General features: G+C 40.0%; 1 protein-coding gene across 2 annotated transcripts in view; it reads right to left on the reverse strand.

Annotated features, from left to right (window-relative positions):
- The window catches only part of CDH17 (cadherin 17), a 105526-nt gene extending 89694 nt beyond the window's left edge, over positions 1 to 15832 (reverse strand). Inside the window, exon 1 of one of the 2 annotated variants that reach the window (XM_066379136.1) lies at positions 15689 to 15832. The gene's annotated coding sequence lies outside the window, so the exon portion shown is untranslated. Of the gene's footprint in view, positions 1 to 338; positions 469 to 15688 lie in introns of those variants that run through there. The other variant, XM_066379135.1, reaches the window with a different exon arrangement.
- Between the last annotated feature and the right edge of the window lie 3781 nt (positions 15833 to 19613).

The raw sequence follows: 19613 nt of genomic DNA on the forward strand, positions 1-19613 counted from the left end.
CTCTCATATTTTAATCACAGAGAATAGGTAGTAATCATTTAAACATATAAAAACTCAACTTTTCCTTAATTCTACTATCAAGTTTGATTCAACCAAAGCCACTTCATCAAATGAATGTGTGAAAGACATAGTAGACGAATAAAAAGAAACTATTTAAGGAATTATGCTCTGCAAGCAAAACTTGTCATACCACAAATAAAGTTTCCTTCCCAGCAATACTACATAGCACCCCTCAAGGAATACATTTGTCCAGAGACTTCTTAAGTACCCCTTCCACCATCTATTTTGTCATTCTAAGGAATGTGTTATCAACATAGTTAAGATGTATCAACACTTACCTTTCTATAAGTAAATACCAAAATTTGTTAGAAGTTATTTTCTTTCATTCAGCTGTTGAGGCTCTTGCTGGCAGTAGAGTATCTCCCCAGAGAACACTCTGTATGCTCTGCTTCCCCAGAAGCCTCTCCCTTCACCTCAGTCAAACATTAACCACTGACTAATTTTATTGATCTTCAGCAACCATAGATGTCATAAAAGGTATTATTACATTTACTCCAGGAAAGAAATGGGTTTGTACCCCAAAAAAAGTTAATTTGCAATTCATACATCTCAACACAGAATTTTTTAATGTAGAGAAGTAAATTAGAAGACAAGGAAAAGTTAAAGTGCAAAAAATTTCTGTATACTCAACTATCTCTTGAGTATGAGTGAGCTTCAGGGCATCAAAGACAAGAGTTTCATCCATATTCCACACCATCACCACAAAACTTAGCAGTGTTGGAACAGAAAACTCAATTGACAAATATTTGAGTAGATTCCATTTCAAACACAGAATGCAGGGTGCCATGTCTGAGCAATGACGCAGTTCATTGATAACCAGCCACAAGAGACATAGGAAATGACTCAGAGGGTACAACCAACGACACAATCTGGCTGCACCTGTTTCTGAGATCCTAGGGTTCCCTTCAAAGTCTGCATGAAATAGCCAGAAGTAGCCTTCACTTAAAACATAAACCAAGTCCTTTGTGGAGGAGAGACTGTTCCATGACATGACCACTAACTATCTTACAAGCTGGACTCAGGCCAGAAGAGGGGTTGTTTTCAGCAAAACTCCTTTAGAGACTATTTGATTGTAATTGATATTCATTCTGATATTGATCAGCTCTCCTCCCTTTCCTCCTGCTATATGCTGGTTCTTGGAACAGGTTGTTGTCCTAACCTGGTCAATCATGTAAAGTAATTTATCATACATGGTAGCATTAACATACTAGTACCCATGATTATTCCCTACTTTCCCCTATATAATTCTTTGACACGTGCCAAGCTATGCAGGGATCCGTTTCATCTTGCAACCACCCATGACATGCCTTACATATGTAAGTTTCCTTTATCAACTCTATTAATCACTAGGCTGGACAGCCTTTCTTCGGTCTTTCCCTGCTTTCTGCTTACAGAGATAAATTTTCAGTCTCAGGACTTTTCCCCCAAGTCTGCGTGTACAAATATCCTTTTCCTCATAATTCTGATAATGGATTTACCTAACAGCAAATTATTTTTTCCACTCAAAATGAGATTTCCAAATAAACAATAAATAGCTTCAGATTTATTAAGTCAAGGCCTCTTTCAGATTGATATCTGATCCACACCCCTCAGTCACTTTGCTAATCTATACTGAAGATGAAAAGATATTTTTGTGTCACATATGTTACACTTTCCATGTTTCTGTTGACCTTCTGATATTCATTTCTGGGCTTCTCTTGAGCTGTGTTGTGTTTCCCATTTGTCTCAAGGTGTACATCTGGCACAATGAAAGCACAGGAACACAGTCCACCCTCTAGATGGGCTTCCTCCTTCCCGGATCCCTTGAGAAGACTTCATGATTGCTCCAAGCCTCGTTTATATTGGGGATACTGAAAGTGAAACCATCTAGTCACATGCCAGCGGTCAGCACACCCCATGAACCAGCAGGTCCAGAAAGGACCCTTCTTCCTTTGTCTTACTGCCAACATAACTATGTTTAGGGAAATGTGGACAGTAAGGCTAAGCAATTCTCAAATTCTTAACATCTCTTTCTTCCCATTGGCCAACTAAAATGACCTTGTTCAATAAAATCAAATAGCTTCTACCTGTGTGTTTCACATCCTGGAAACATTGGCAAACATCTCGTAGCATTGCTCTAAAAGTTTTTGTTTGGAAACTTTTCAATAATGTTTATAAAAAGTGCTTTTAAATAAGGAAAGTGTTTAATTGTATATATGTATCACTTTTAGGCATTGTTTCTCAGCAATATTATATAATTATGTTCATGGCATACTGGAAAATTGGTTTAAAAAATGTGTTTTCTCATTTAAACTTTACAACATATTCATGAAGTAGAGTCCACATTACAGATAGAAAACAGAGGCACAAAGATGGTTTAATTCTTGCCCAAGTCACACAGACTGTGATTTCAGAATCAGGACTTCAACCCTGGTCTGTCTGATTCAAAGCCCAACTTGGTGGTCACAACTATAGAATCTGCCCGGTTATTTTCCTCCCAGCTCCGTGTGAGTAATAAAAAATCCATAGACAGAAATCCCTCTGAGTGAGCTCATTCCTAATGGGAGATGACCAAGTTCCTAAACTGGGCTCCCTTGTACATTTCACGCTACTTATAGCCTCTTGCTTCCCAGTTAGATAATCAGATAGATTAACTCTAAAAAGGCCAAAGCCACCTATCAGAGAAATTAACAGGTGATAGCATCTCTGAATTAAAATGCTTTTCCTGTGCTAGCCAGGATACAGGTTAATATGGCTCTGAGAGCTGTGTCTCATTGTTTATACATTCTTCTGGTTTAAATCCAAAGATTAAATGCATACATATTCTGCCCTATGTTTCAGGGTGAACACCACTGCATTTTAGGAATCCATTTTAATGGTACAGTTTCCTTTGCCATATCACGGTTCACTTTTCACAGTCTCACTGTATCATGGATTTTTAAGTTGTATATATCTAATTTTGTATCGCAGATTTTTCACTATATTGCGGGATTTTGAAGTATATAGGTATTTTTATATATTTACTGTTTTAATTATTTTTGCGGTAAAATAAGCATTTTCTAGCCTAAAAAATTAAAAACAAAATAATATAAAAAATATTAATTAAAACATATTAAAAGAATATTAACTTGAAATAAAGCCTTAAATATATATAAATAATAAAATAAATATAAGTTTGCTGCTTTGCGAATTTTCTCCTATCGCGGGGGGTTCTGGAACCTAATCCCCATAATAAATGAGGGACCACTGTAGTTCAAAAGTTTAATTCTGATTCAGTAATAATAGGAATAATAAGGAAAAGTTAATATTGTTGTTCTTTAAAACTAAAAAGCAAATAGAATCTATAAAAGCTAAACTTTCCATTTTCCATGTACTTGTAATATTTTTTTTTTTCTGAAGCTGGAAACGGGGAGAGACAGACAGACTCCCGCATGCGCTCAACAGGGATCCACCCGGCACGCCCACCAGGGGCGACGCTCTGCCCACCAGGGGGCGATGCTCTGCCCCTCCTGGGTGTCGCTCTGCTGTGACCAGAGCCACTCTAGCGCCTGGGACAGAGGCCAAGGAGCCATCCCTAGTGCCTGGGCCATCTTTGCTCCAATGGAGCCTCCGCTGCAGGAGGGGAAGAGAGAGACAGAGAGGAAGGAGAGGGGGGTGGAGAAGCAAATGGGCACTTCTCCTATGTGCCCTGGCCGGAATCGAACCCAGGTCCCCCGCACGCCAGGCCGACGCTCTACCGCTGAGCCAACCAGCCAGGGCGTACTTGCAATATTAATGTACACTTTATTTGTGTGCTATATATCATGTATTTTGAGATCATTTATCATGAGTCTATCAATACTCAAACCTCACCTAACAGAGCATAATAATATTTTAATAACATTTAATATCTGTCTTAATCTTGTTAACTTAATGGCAGAAATTATGTCTTCTATTAGCACTCAGTAAATACTTTTTTAGAATTGAATTCCTTTCAGTTAATATTAATTAAATATTAATTAATTCCAAATAGTTAGAATTATATGCAGGGTTAACTAAGGATGACAGGAACCCAAACAGGTGAATGATTGTACACCTTCTCAAAACAACATTTTACAACTTTTGTTTCATATTTATTTAGTGGAATGAGCTGAAAATAACTTTGTCTAGTGAACATTTTAGGCTGAAGCAGAATTTTCCCTAATTACTTTTCAATGTCCAGGACAGAGTCCATTTTCTGATCAATTTAAACAAAACAGCTTCCACTTTCATGTAACTCACATTTGTCTCTGAATCTGTTTGAGTTTGTGTTTTCAGGAAGTTGGGGGCAATTTTCCAAACCAGAACTCTTTAAAGGATCATTAAATGACTTAAGATTTAGTTAACAAAATAAATCACTAGAACCATACATAATGTTGTTGCAAAATCTTAGCTGACAGCCACCTAAAAATATCCATGAAAGATAGTTGAAACTAATAAAGGATTTTTGCCCCCTATTATCTATTTTGACAGAAGGAGACCCAGTTTACAGTGGCTTATTACAGAAATATTTTAACTCTATCTGTATATGGTTGTTCCAGGCAACTGCCCAGTGGCTAAGGGGGTTCTTAATATGGCTCTAGTTACCCGTGTCATGAAACTGCTGGAAAATTCTATAAATGGAATGGTTAGTAAATATTCACATCATGAGCCATACATTAACAAATGCCTTCCAGGGCTTTCTAAACCTGGAGAGTTTATTAAACCTGGGCTTTAAATAATACCATGAGGTCCTGGTCCAGTAGGTATGGGATGCATCCCAGGAATCAACATTTCAAAGTACTCTGGGTTCCTGAACCAGGTGATCACAGGGACCATTTTATAAGAAACACTAGCTTAGAGAGTCTGTGCTTTATGTAGCAAGGCCCATACCTGAGTTTAATTTTACCGTACCATTTAGGGTTCATTTCTGCAGGAATGTCTCAGACAATGATGCAGTTGATTTGGTGTTGTACATATAGGCTGGAACTGGTAGACACAAATATGTTCATTCCCCTCAGACATTTTTCTCACAATCTACTGAACTTTTTTTTTTTTTTTTTTTTTTCTGAAGCTGGAAACAGGGAGGCAGTCAGACAGACTCCCACACGTGCCCGACTGGGATCCACCCGGCATGCCCACCAGGGAGCAATGCTCTGCCCATCTGGGGCGTCGCTCTTTTGCAACCAGAGCCATTCTAGCACCTGAGGCAGAGGCCACGGAGCCATCCTTAGCGCTCGGGCCATCCTTGCTCCAATGGAGCCTGGGCTGCGGGAGGGGAAGAGAGAGACAGAGAGGAAGGAGAGGGGGAGGGGTGGAGAAGCAGATGGGTGCTTCTCCTGTGTGCCCTGGCCGGGAATTGAACCCAGGACTCCTGCACACCAGGCCAACACTCTACCACTGAGCCAACCGGCCAGGGCTACAATCTACTGAACTTTTTATTTTTAATTTTTAAATTTATTTTATTAAGTGAGAGGAAGAGAAATAGAGAGACAGACTCTCATATGTGCCCCAACCGGGATCCACCCAGCAATCCTATCTGGGGTCAATGCTTGAATCAACTGACCTATCTTCAGTGCCTGAGACTGATGCTTGGACCAACCAAGCTATTTCAGCACCTGGGCCAACGCTTGAACCAATTGAGCCACTGGCTGTGAGAGTGGAAGAGGGAGAGAAGGGGGAGCGGGAGGGGAAGAGAAGCAGATGGTCACTTCTCTTGTGTGACCTGCCTGGGAATCAAACCTGGGACGTCTGCATGCCAAGCCAATGCTCTATCCATTGAGTCAACCAGCCAGGAAGAACTTTTTATTTGACCTCAGATATTCCTTAAATTCTAAGAAAACACAATAATCTTGTTGGTATTCTGAAACTTAGCTCTGTCTCTCTCATCAGATCTCACCAACATGAGTCTTTGCTCACATCCAGCTCACTGTTCAGACCCCTGCATTGGCTTCCACCTTCACTTTCCCACTAAAGCTTCACTCTCAAGGTGAACAACAACCTCCCCATGATATCCAAAGACACTCTCCAGTCTGCACTTTACCGGACTTCTCATGATACTTGATACTATCAATAGCTCTCCCTGAATCTCCCTTTACCCTTGATTCCTTGCCAATATGCCTGGTTTTTCTTCACCTTCTCTGCCAGTCCTATAACAGTCTTTTGTGTGGGCTCACGAGATGTCTTGTCACCCACTCTGGAAGGCTGATCTGCTCCAACGTCTAAAGTTTCTCTCTCTATTCCAGATCTCTCACTTATTTTGAGCTCTAGTCTTTCATATCCAAGTACTTATTGCCACAGCTCTACCTACATGTCCCATATGCACAACAAACTGAACATACCCAAAATTAACCTTATAATTTTAATTCCTCCCAAACTGATCTTCCTAGGATACCACCCCTACATGTTAATCCTGGCAGTCATCAAGGCTTAGTCAGAGAGTATGCTGTGATTGATTAGTAATTCCTGTCATGGGTACAAATAGGAGACTAGCAATGCATATGCCTGGGATTCCCCCCACCTTGCCTAGGACTTCTGTGACTTGGATACTAGGAGCTCAATAAATATCAATTTCCCTTCTCTGCTTGTGAGTCTATCATAAAACACCAGAGGGATTGACTCTAGTAATGTCCTTAAGAAGTATTTCCTTGCAAAAAAAAATAGTATTTTCAATAAATAGTAATGAAACAACTACACATCCATGTGCAAAGGAATGAAGTTAGACTCCTATCCCATACCATTCAGGAAAAAACAACTCAAAATGGATCAAAGTTCTCAATGTAGCAGCAAGAAAGTAAATCTTTGTGATGTTGGATTTGGCAATGGTTTCTTAATTGTAATTTCAAAATCATAAACAACAATAGACAAAAAACAAATTAGATTTCATCAAAATTAAGAACTTTTGTTCTTCAAAGAACACAATTAAGAAAGGAAAAGATCAGTGAAACCAAGAGCTGTTTTCTGAGAAGATAAACAAAACGATAAACTTTTAACCAGACTTACAATAGAGAGAGGACCCAAATAAATAAAATTAGAAATAAAATAGAAGTGACATGGACACCACAGAAATACAAAGGATTACCACAAAATACTATGAACAATTATATGCAAATTAAAAAAATGAACAACCTGGAAGAAATAGAGAAATTCCTAGACAGATACAATTTTCCAAGATTACATCACGAAGAAAGCAGAAAATCTAAACAGACCAATTATCACCAACAAAATTGAATCAGTAATTTAAAAACTCTGAGCAAACAAAAGTCCTAAGTCAGATGGCTTCCCAGGAGAATTTTACCAACCTAAGAAGAATTAACACCTATGCTTCTCCAACTATTCCAAAAATTCAAGAGGAGAGAAGGCTCCCAAACTCATTTTAAGAGGCCAAGATTACCCTGACTGCAAAACCAGACAAAGACATTACTAAAAAATAAAGGAAATTATAGGCTAATATTCCTGATAAACATAGATGCAAAAATCCTCAACAAAACACTAGCAAACCAAATTCAGCTATACATTAAAAAGATCATACACCATGATCAAGTAGCATTTATTCCTGGAATGCAAGGTTTGTACAATATATGCAAATCAATTAACATGATATACCACATAAACAAAATGAAGGTCAAAAATCATATGATCATATCAATAGATGCAAAAAATAAAATAAAAAGCTTTTGACAAAATCTAGCATCTATTAATGATAAAAAACTCTCAACAAAGTGGGAACAGAGGGAACATACCTCAACATATCTCAACATAATAAAGGCCATTAGGACAAAACCACAGCTAATATAATACTCACTAGGGAAAAACTAAAAGCATATTTTTAGATCAGAAACAAGACAAGGTTGTCCATTTTCACCACTTTTACTCAACATAGTAGTGGAAGTCTAGCCATGGCAATCAGACAAGAAAATAGAATAAAAGGTATCCAAATTGAAAAGAAGTAAAGCTGACATTATTTGCAGAGGACATAATACTGTATCATGCAGAGTGAACACTAAAAATTAATAAACCACTAGCACTAATAAATTAATTTAGTAAACTGGCAGGATACAAAATTAATATTAAGAAATTAGTTGCATATTTATATACCAATAATGAACCGTCAGAAAGGAAAGTTTAAAAAACAAATTTCATTTCCAACTACATAAAAAAAAAAATGAAACACCAAGGAGTAAATTTAACCATGAAGATAAAAGTCTCATAAAATTATACGACATTAGATCCTGGCTGGTTGGCTCAGCAGTAAAGCATCACCACGTGTGTGGAAGTCTCGGGTTTGATTTCCAGTTAGGGCACACAGAAGTGACCATCTGCTTCTAAACCCCCACCCTCTCTCTTCCCCTCCCACAGCCATGGCTCAAACAAGTTGATCTAGGGTGCTGAGGATGGCTCCACAGTGTCGCCTCAGGCACTAAAACAGCTCAGTTGTTGAGCAACAAAGCAGTGGTCCCAGATAAGAAGAACATTAGCCCCAGACAGGGGTTACCGAGTGGATCCCAGTTGAGGTACATGTGGGAGTCTGTTTCTCTGCCTCCCTACTTCTCACTTGATTAAAAAAAAATATATATATATATGTATATATATATATGACATTAAAGAAATAAATTGAAGAAGATACTAAGAAATGGAAATATATACCATGCTCACAAATAGGAAGAATTAATATCACTAATATGTCCATACTACCCAAAGCAACCTATAGATTCAATTCAATACCTATCTAAATATCAATGAAAAATTTCACAGAACTAGAACAAATAATCCTAAAATTTATATGGAACCACAAAAGACCCAGAATAGCCACAGCAGCTCAGGCACTACAGATTGGTAGTTACAAAATTCATGGAGATGTAAAGTACAGCATAAGGAATATAGTGAATATTATAATAATTAAATATAATGCCAGATGTGTTCTGGAATTATCAGAAGGATAATTTTATAAATTATGTGTCTAATCACTATACTGTACACCTGAAACTAATGTAAAATAATATTGAATATTAACTATAATTAAAAATAAAACAGGCTTTTCTGCTTCCATAATTTAAAAAAGAAAAAGGTAAAAAGACAACACACAGAATGGGAGAAAATATTACAAATTACATATCTGAGAAGAGAATTGTATCTAGAATATATGAAGAAATGTTACAGTTCAATAATAAATAGACAAAAACCCAGTGAAAAATGGACAAATGATCTGAATAGAAATTTTTAAAATAAAGTATACAAATAACCAACAAATACATAAAAAGATGCTTAACATAATTAGGCATAAGCAAAATGCAAAGCAAAATCACAATAAGATATGACTTCATACCTATTAAGATACATCCACTAGGATAGCTATAATAAAAAAGATAATAAATATTGGATGTCTGACCTATAGTGGTGCAGTGGATAGAACATCCACCTAGAATGCTGAAATCACTGGTTCAAAACCCCGGGCTTGCAAGGTCAAGATACATATGAGAAGCAAGTACTATGATGCTTCCTGCTCTCCACCTCCATGATGCCTTGCTCTCACTCTCTCTCCTCTCTCTAAAGCCAATAAATATAATCTTTAGGAGGAAAAAAAATATAATAAGTATTGAACAAGATATAGAGGAATCAGAATTTTTATACACTTCTAATGGAAATGTAAAATGGTTCAGCCACTTTGGAGAACAGTCTGATAGTTTCCTCAAAGACATAAATACATATAGTTATTATTTGATCCAGTGATTTCACTTCTAAGTATCTATCCAAAAGACATAAAAATATATTTTTATACAAAAACTTGTACATGAGTGTTCATGGCAGCATTATTCTTAATAGCCAAAAATTAAAACAACACAAATGTTTATCAGCTGATGAATAAAATGTGCTTTATTCATATAATATAATATTATTCAGCCATAAAAAGGAATAAAATACTTATACATACTAAAACATAAATGGACATTGAAAACATCATGCTGAGTAAAAGAAGCCAGATGGAAAAGGCCAAATACTATATGATTCTATTCTTATGAAATACCTAGAATAGGCAACTTTATAAAGATAGAAAGTAAATTAATAGCTGCCTGGGGTCAGGAAGTGTGTTTGGTGGGTGACAGATACGGGTTTCTTTTTGAGGCGATGAAAACGTTCTAAAATTTATTGTAGTGATGGTTCCACAACTCTGTGAAAATGCTAAAAACAGTTTAATTCACTTAAATGAATAAATTTTATGGTATGTGAAATTCATCTCAATAAAGATGTTACCAAGAAAAAGGAAGCTGTATTTCCTACAACCAATCCACCCTGACATGAATACACAAGACATGGGCTAAACATTTTCAGTCACCTCAAACCAGTCACTTCAGAACAGGTTATTTTTGTTTCATTAACATGAATGTTTCAAAGTTTTTCATCATTTTATTTCATTTATTATTTTTTTATTTTATTTAGAAAATTAAATATAATGGGATGACACTGATCAGTAAGAGTACCTAGGTTCCAAGCAAACATCTCTATAGCATTTCAACTGTTGATTATGTTGTGTGCCCATCACCCAAAGTCAAGTCATTTTCCATCACTGTGTATTTGTCACGTTTTACTCACCTCCCCACAATTCCCTCTTTTCATTTAAATACATTCAATTTTGCTTATTATTTGATCTTCCCTTTTATGTTCTACTTTTTAAAATGTGAGTTAGAACGTTTCAGTACATGAAGACTGTCTTTGCCCTGAGTAGAGAAGAAAGGAGAAAATAAGGTGAACCATAGGGCCCTTCAGCCTCTCTCCCTGTTTCAGCTCAGGAACTTCAACGCCAGATAAACTTTCAACTCACTTCTCACCCCAACAAGAAGACTATTTTTCTACATGTAATTCAAGAAATGGGCCAAAATTTTCCCCCTTACAAATCTTTCCACTCAGAATAACGGTAAGCCTAGTTCTAGTAACAACCCAGGAGAATTTCTGGAAAAGCCTTGTTATCTTAAGCCTGTGATTTTCCTTGTGCTACACGATAATATCTCACATCTACAATCCACTCAATTCCACTGCCTAAACCTATCCTCAGGAGAGCTCGCAACACAGAGGAATAAGGAAAGTACAGTTTACCAGCCGTGAGTGCTTACAGTCTGCCAGCCTCCCTATAACAAGGCCTAGAGGAGGCCCAGCAGAGCAGACTTAATTAAATAAATGGGGTCCCACTTGCCTCACCTGCTCCTTCCTGGTTTGAACCTGATTAGATTGACCAGTGTTTCACAAATACAGAATTCCAGAGGGACTATTTTTGTTTTGTTTTGTTTTGTTTTGTTTTTTATTCCCACATCTTCCAAATCCAGCTCCCTAAGCCTGAGAAACAAGGGGATTAGCCTAGAACCAGTATGTTGGGAAAACAGTTGTGTTAGGTTTGTTCAATTGTACTTTGCCTGATTAGTGCATGAGCACTTGGCAACACCACATGTGTATAGTCTATGTAAGGCTATGGGTGCTTGCCCTCAGGGAAGATTGTGGATTGCCTGCCCACCATTGTGAGGGGCCATTTTGCTGTTCATTTGCCTGAGAAGAGGTGTTCACTGCCTGTTTGCTTGTATGCCATTGCGAAACTCTATTAAACAAGAATGGCCCAACACTTTCCTGCTCCACAGTTCCTCTATGGTCTACCCAAACCCAGCGTGAACCTGCCTGGCCTCAACCACCAGCATTACATCTGGTGTAGTGGGTAGGATTTGGATCAGATCGACATAAAGCCACCAACACCCTTTAAGGTTAGGATAGAGGAGTGGTCATTGTTCTCCAGCATATGGTTCCCTGTGGCTGTCCTGTTGGGCTGGGTGTGTCTTACAGCCCTGTGAACACAAACCGAAAGCTCTGTATGAGAGGCCATCTGAAGTCAAAAGCTCCAGGATGAGATGTAGACTGAGCTCCAACAGCGGCTTGAATTGCAGCAGTTGCTGGAGAAGGAGTCTGATTGCTCTCAGGGCTATAGTGTGAAGTGCAAGCGGAGCACCAACAGTGCCTGGAACTGGAACAATTGCTAGAGAAGGAATTACAGGTTTGTGAGCTGCAATTTGCCCTAGAAGGTGAATGTTGGCAAAGAAAGTTGTTAGAGAAACAACTGCAGGTTCAAGAGCTCGAGCTTAAGCTTCAAGGCAAGAGCCAGCAGCTGCAAGAGCTGAAGTGGGCACTGCATCTGTGCCGGTGGAGTGGCTTGGAGTTGATGGGAGTAGGCATTTCCAACTTCTCCTCTTCTGAGGAGGAAGTTCAGGCTGAAACTGCTGTCCACAGAATCAGAACCTGACCGGTGGTCACCCAGAAGGTAAAAACCCAGCAGCCAAGAGTCCTCAAGGGCAAACACAACCCCCTCTATAGGTAGTTGAGCACTCTGTGGTCTGGACCTACACCCAGGCAGAGCTGAGAAATTTGGGCAGAAACCCACTGAGCGCCTGACAGCCTGGTTGCTATGGTTGTGGGACATAGGGGGTGGGTGGCATCATGCTCTCTGGAACAGAGATGGAGAAATTGGCCAACATTACTATGCACTCTTTTTTGAGGCAGCACTTTCAGAACTATCATGACAACCCAGGAAACTGTACTGTATTAGAATGGGTGATGGCTGCTTTTCTACAGTCTGGCAGAATGCTGGAGACTTGCCAGGGGCAGTGAGTCAGAGGCAGTAATATTCTGAGCTGAAGCAGGTCCTCCAGGTACTAGGTATGAGAAATGCTATTTTCAACCTGAGGTCCTGTGGGCCAGATGAGGAAGTGGTTATGGCAGAGATGAGGAACCTTATTCTCTGTAGTGACCTGTCAGCCCTTTTTGGGTCACTAATGGCTATTTTGAGCCCCTATGGGGGGAAGTCTGCCAATGCAGTTACACAGACAGTGGCAGACTTGGGTGAGATGGAGACAGCATGGAATCATAAAGTCGAGGGCTGCTGTCTGTGCTGCCTCCCTCCCCACCAACTAACAGGAGAAACCATCCTGTAAAGGTCACCCGAACACAGATGTGGGTAGATTTGACTGTGGCTGGGGAAGATAGGGAGAAGTTAGATGGCAGGTCTAATAAAGTCCTGTTAGAGCTTTGGTGGCAGCTTGAATTGGTCTAAAAGTTCCAGCCACTGAAAAAGCAGGGACAGCGGGCAGCCCTGGCAGCTGCCAAGAAAATGGCTGGCATTCAGGCTGTATGGTCGTAGTATTACTTGTTGGAAACAGCTGTGGGAGAGGAGGGTCCCCCAAGACTCTTTCTCCCAGTTTGAATAGGGGAAAGACTGAAAAACCCACCTAATTGGATGAGTGAGGGGGTGCTAAGGCCCCATGTGGAATTAGCAATCCACTGGTCCCCTTCTAATGTGCAGCAGGTGTTGGCATTAGAAAATAGCAGGTGTTTTTTTGCTGCTGCAGCAGCAGCAGCAGCAAAAGAACTCTCAAGGTGACACAGACCTTGAGTGTGTTTGACTCCGCCAGGCCCTGTGAGCTTGGACCTGAGGAGTTTGGATGGGGCTTGAGGCAATGGACAGAGTGCTTATGGAAAAGTGCTGAGGTCTGTTATCAAGGAGCTCTATGGTTAGTTGCCTGTAATGGACCTTGACTTTGGTGATTCTCACAAACAGCTGGGCTGTCTATCATGGACTGATCATTGAATGGTGTAATGGACTCTTGAAGCAGGGACTGTGATGAGAGGGGGCCACTGGCTCCCTTGTGGGATGGATATGCCGCTTGTGGACAGTATAGGGGATCCTCAGGTTATGACACAGTTCCATTCCTATGACAGTGATATAACCCAAATTCTGGTGTAATTCCCCTAGCCTAAGTAAATTACCTATCCTAACACTGTTGAAAAATCATAATCTAGAACATAAAAACACAACTAAACTACAGAAAAAAGAAAACATAAATATACTGTACTGTAGTAACAAAAAAAAATAAATGTAAAAAAAATCCCTTACCCTTTATTCCTGTGGTTGGCTTGCACACTGGAAGGGGCATTGCAAGGTGGGAGAGAGTGACTTATTGGGAGGAGGAAGCTGGAGAGGCAGGAGAACCTGCAGATACTGGGTCAGGAGAATCAGGATTGCCTAAGGAACATGCAGGAGATGCTGGAGAGGATTCTACCTGTGCTACAGGTGTTTCATCTTGAGAAGCAGCTGATGTAGAGGGTACAGGATCTGTTGCAGGCCTCTCTACCTTCTTAAAGAATTATTCCAGGCTAGTCTGTAAGTACAATGTAGTCCATAAGTATAACACTAATGGTGTAAGCTGAAACACTCACATCTCAATTATTTAAAGTTTTTATGGATGTGAGTGTCATAAACTGGAAACATCGTATTGCAAGACTATCGTAACCCAAGGACCCCCTGTATGAGAGACCCTGATGCGGGGGGGGGGGGGAGCGGCAGCACCTGGGGAGGCCCTCTTGCACAGGAAAGCTGCTCCCATCCAATGACAATTTATGGTTTCAATAGACATAGCCCTGGACTCTACAGGCACCCCCCCTATGATGGGTGGCCTTGTTGGCACCATGGTGTAAAGGGCTAGAAGTGGGTCTCCAGTTAACTCCCTGGGCAGAGTGCTCAGGGAGACATTGTGAAAGGCACCTTTGTAATTGTCATTTTTGGTCTAGCTTATGCCTTTGTAATTTGGTTGCTGCCGTCTATACTGTTTCTGTTTAGGTAATGTACCTCACTTCTCACACAGGGACCATCACAGAAGATACCTGTCAAATAAACTGTGTGGGGTGGATTGTTGGGAAAACAGCGTGTTAGGCTTGCTCACTTGTACTTTGCCTGATTAGTGCATGAGCATGTGTCAGCGTCTATGTAAGGTTATGGGTGCTTGCCCTGCCTGCCCGCCACTGTGAGTAGTTCATTTGCCTGAGAAGAGGTTTTCCCCTGCCTGTTTGCTCATCCATCATTGCCAGACTCTATTAAACAGGAATGGACCAGTGCTTTCTGGCTCCGCAGTTCCTCTACCATGTGGCCTCAGCCACTGGCATTACACAGCATTATATACAAATAAATGTACATGACAGGTGGCTATATCTTCTCTAAATTACAACTATATACAAGAAAACCAATAACAGTTAACAACACAGGACTTGACTAAAAGTTAACCAAAATCTACCACTGTTTCCTATTCCCTGAAAGAGTTTTCTGAATACAAATAATAAGTTTTTAGTACCAGGGTTCTTAACCCTGGCTGCATGGAATCATAGGGATTGTGATTGATTGGTCTTTGGTGAGACCTGACAACAATCATTTTTAAGGTTCTCCTCAGTGCCAACAGCTGAGGTAGAGAACCTCCTGGTTCATGTTGACCCTTTCCCAGGCACTCTCCATAGTATCTTATTTTATCTTCACAACAACCCTGTGGGTAATTATTATTACCTTACAAATAAGGAAATTGAAAAACAAAGAAGATAAAAGTATATTCTCCAAGGTTTGACTCTAGGTCTGAACTTTTTTTAAAATCAAAGCACTTACCAGCTACCCTCAGCTGAGCTCCAGTAACAGCCCACTGAGCATGTCTCTGCATCACTCTACTTACCTACAAGGAACAGCAAGCAGACAGGGGTGGCTCAAGTCCCCTAAGCAGACTGATCAGCTCTCAGATCCACAGCTAAAATATCAATACTTCTACCCCAGTAACATTCCCACCAGCAATTCCTCCCACTTCACCTTTTCTGTGAGTTCCATCGCTGGGAATCTTGATAAACCTGCCCAGGTAGATTGCCATGAACTGACAATACCAACCACTCTGTCCCAGGAACAAATCTTCTCTCCAGCTGATATCCTCCTAGATTTCTTCCTGACCTCCTTTGTCATGGAGCAATAATATCACTTGGCTGACAAATATCTAATCAGTATCTTTCAGCTGGTCTGGAGGAAGTTCACCGTCTCCCAGAGCTAAAAAAAAGAAGTGGTTAGCTTTACTGCAGCTCAGCTCAGACAAGCCAGGCCTAATGACCAATATTGTTCAACAATGCCAAGTGCACCTTGCCCCCAGCAATAACTGAATAATTCCTGACTCAGTGGGCTTTCTAAAATGTACCCCTTCCCGTGACAGAACATTCTATTACTGGGGTATCATATGGTTCTCAATAAAACAATGCTGAATTATTGACCTTTGTTCTGGAATTTAACATTGATTTATAAGGACCTTTTACTCTAAACATTTATTTTCTTCTATCTTTGGAATACAGAGCTCTTTGGTCCTTTTCTTTTCTGGTCATGAAGCAAAGGAATGTAGGGAGAATTACCAGGGAGCCAGTCCAGGGGTCTCAGTGTCAATGGCATATTTCCAGAGCCTGACACAAGCAATGAGAACTCATTTCTCACATCTTCATTCAGATATCTAACAAATTTTAGTCTACTACTATTCTTTAAAGCAAAGTGTTTAGACCATATTTTGGAAATGGACAAATTGGACTCTTAATCTCAATCCCAACACTATTTTTTTTTACTTCTATATGTCTCACCAACAAAGATATGGAAATCTTAGACCAGACCTTCAGTATCACAGCCCCTACTCTGTGCTCATAACTTCAATGGCCTAATCAAAGGGTTAAAAAAAAACAGGTGAGTTAGGGATCTTCCTTAGGAAGCTCTGAGCTCTGTCAAAAAATGGTACCCCCAAGATATTTAAGTGTATATTGGAAGTGGAAAGAGGAGATTCCAACATTTTTCATTAACTACTTTTCTAAAATGCCTTTCAATTCTACTCTGCCCTTCTTAAGAGTACTTTCCCATGGGCCCCCCAATCACACTCAGACCAGAAACAAACAGCAATTAGCCTCCTATGTCACAAGCCTAAGCAATTAGGGAGCTGGTCACCCTATCTCAGGTTATTACAAAGGCCACTAGAAAACTAAAATTAGACCTGTGGTGGCACAGTGGATAAAGCGTCGACCTGGAAATGCTGAGGTCGCTGGTTCAAAACCCTGGGCTTGCCTGGTCAAGGCACATATGGGAGTTCTAGCTCCTCCCCCTTCTAGCTCCTCCCCCTTCTCTCTCTCTGTCTCTCCTCTCTCTCTCTCTCTCTCTCTCTCTCTCTCTGTCTCTCCCTCTCCTCTCTAAAATGAATAAAAAAAAAAAAAAAAAAGAAAACTAAAATTAAATCAGTAACACTTCAAATCATATACAAAGGAAACCACAAACACTTAAGCTCAAATCCTTGTACAGGTTTCTATTTAAAAAACTAAAAAATAGCAAATATCAATGAGAAAGCTTGAAATGAGCCATCAGACATCATAATGAGCGTGATATGAATGTATCATTTCTGGCCAAATAACTTCTGAAAGTATGACGAGAACTGATTTCTACTGATAGCTGACTAGATAGCTGCCTTGACTTTATAGACCTGTAACTGTGTTTTCATATTTTGTGGAGCTTACAACTCTCCCAGCACAGTTTTCAAACGTAGCCTATCTAATTGCTCCAGAAGTTATTTTGCCACCTGAAGTGTTTATCTACTAGATTTAGGGATGGGCCCAATTTGCGCTTAACTATTACATTTACTCTGATTAAACAGTTATTTTGATGATCATAGTGAATGTTTGTTCTAGGCCAGGTCCTGGGCTAAGTATTTGGTTGATGTTACCTCTAATGTATACCAGTCTGAAAGGTAGATCACAATCTACAGGTCTCATTTAAAATTGAGAAACTGATACCCAGAAAAGTCAATGATCTAGCTCAAGGCCACTACTTGGTAGATTATAGAGCCAGGATTTGAACTCAGATGTACTGACTCAAGGTTTTTGCCACTGTGTACACTGCTCCTGGTTTATAGAGATTTCCTAGTCATAGCTCCTACCCTGGACACCATGACCACACCTTTTCTCTGCTCACTTGACTTTGGTGGCTTCATTGCCACCAACCAGAAAAGGCTTTAGTATATAACCAACTCTTTTTTACAAGACTTTTTCACAAAGCTTTGCAGAATTTACGCCAAAACTAAAATTGTTGCTTTGGACAAACTCTCAAATGTTCGCGTAGTTAATGTTATACCAGCTTTATTTTTCATATGTTTCTATGTTCCCTCCAAGGCATACTTATATAAACTCATTCAGACTGTTCTGTACAAATGCAATGCTGTTCATTTCAGAAGCTTCCTAGGTTAACTGGGTTCTCCTGAGGTTGAGGAAGGCAACTGGTGGTGGCTTCCCTTAACAATGTTCTAGTTTTTAATCAGCTCTGCTGTTTTCTGTAGAGAGGAGGTCTAGGGTCACAAGAAAGTTTCTCTGATAGAAGTGTTTCTATAAATAAATAAAGTGAGCATGATAGAATTCAAATATTACCATTCAGTGAGCCCTCACTGAAATGAATCTAGGCGAACACCATCAACGGTTGCCGTATCACAAATAGACACTGGTCACAATGCGCTTCCTGATACAAGTATGCAATACTACTTCTGCAGGATTCTTGTTGAAAAGAATTGTACTGTTGCAGGAAACAAAGGAAGCAACTCCCAGAGGACAAAGATGCTCAGACAAGTGCTGAAGGAAGGGGGTCTTATTAGCCGGCTGAGCAGTTTGACCAAAAAGGCACACTGCTTTTCTGAGTCTTATATACCTTTATAGCTTTAGCTTTCACATGACAAGTGCTTTAGCTTTCTTTGACTTCCTTGTCTGCAGACTTACATGACTTTCATATCTCTGGGAGGGGAGAGGAGGGGTCTGAGAGGAGGTTTGAACTATTTGTCCTGGACTATTCACATATCTCGTTTTTCTTGCTTGTGTTTGCCAGTTATTTCAGGGAGCTGATAAAGAGACTGCACAGCTGTGGTTTGTTACTTTTCAAACACCTCAGTCAGCCCTTTGAGCCCTTCCTCCCTCAGTATATGAGCCAGATCCAACTTCTGATTCTAAGAGGGTAAATCTAACAAGAGAAAATCTCTTTGCAGTGATTTTACAGAAGATCCTGAAATCATTCTCTAAGGACATCTTTTACATCCACATTGATAAAAAAGCAAAGGATAAAGGGTAACTTAATCAAGACTCTTCTACAGAGCGTTAGGTTAATGTGGTTAGTCCACTGAGGAATAGCTTTCTGCTGGTAATTAATTTGATGCATGGATAGATATAAAAGGCCCAGAAGATTACACTGGGAAACAAAATTTTTGTTGCATCCACAAAAACACTTGTTCTTACTTAATTCGAGTGTGCTGATCTCAAATCTGACACTAGTTTTTCTCTGTAAGCTACAGTTTTTTTTGCAATTCAAGAGTTTAGGTTTTCATCTTGTAAAATTTTCAACATTTAGTTTAACATAATGAAGTAGAATGTCTTCTTGGGAATCATCTTTGTGAAAATATAGTAAGTTATATAATGCAGTAAATACACTAATACTCTAAAAGATATGGCCCTGGCCGGTTGGCTCAGCGGTAGAGTGTCGGCCTGGCATGCGGGGGGACACGGGTTCGATTCCCAGCCAGGGCACATAGGAGAAGCGCCCATTTGCTTCTCCACCCCCCCCTTCCTCTCTGTCTCTCTCTTCCCCTCCCGCAGCCAAGGCTCCATTGGAGCAAAGATGGCCCAGGCGCTGGGGATGGCTCCTTGGCCTCTGCCCCAGGCACTAGAGTGGCTCTAGTCACGGCAGAGCGACA

This window comes from Saccopteryx leptura, chromosome 3 (genome assembly GCF_036850995.1).
Source record: "Saccopteryx leptura isolate mSacLep1 chromosome 3, mSacLep1_pri_phased_curated, whole genome shotgun sequence".
Lineage (NCBI taxonomy): Eukaryota > Metazoa > Chordata > Mammalia > Chiroptera > Emballonuridae > Saccopteryx > Saccopteryx leptura.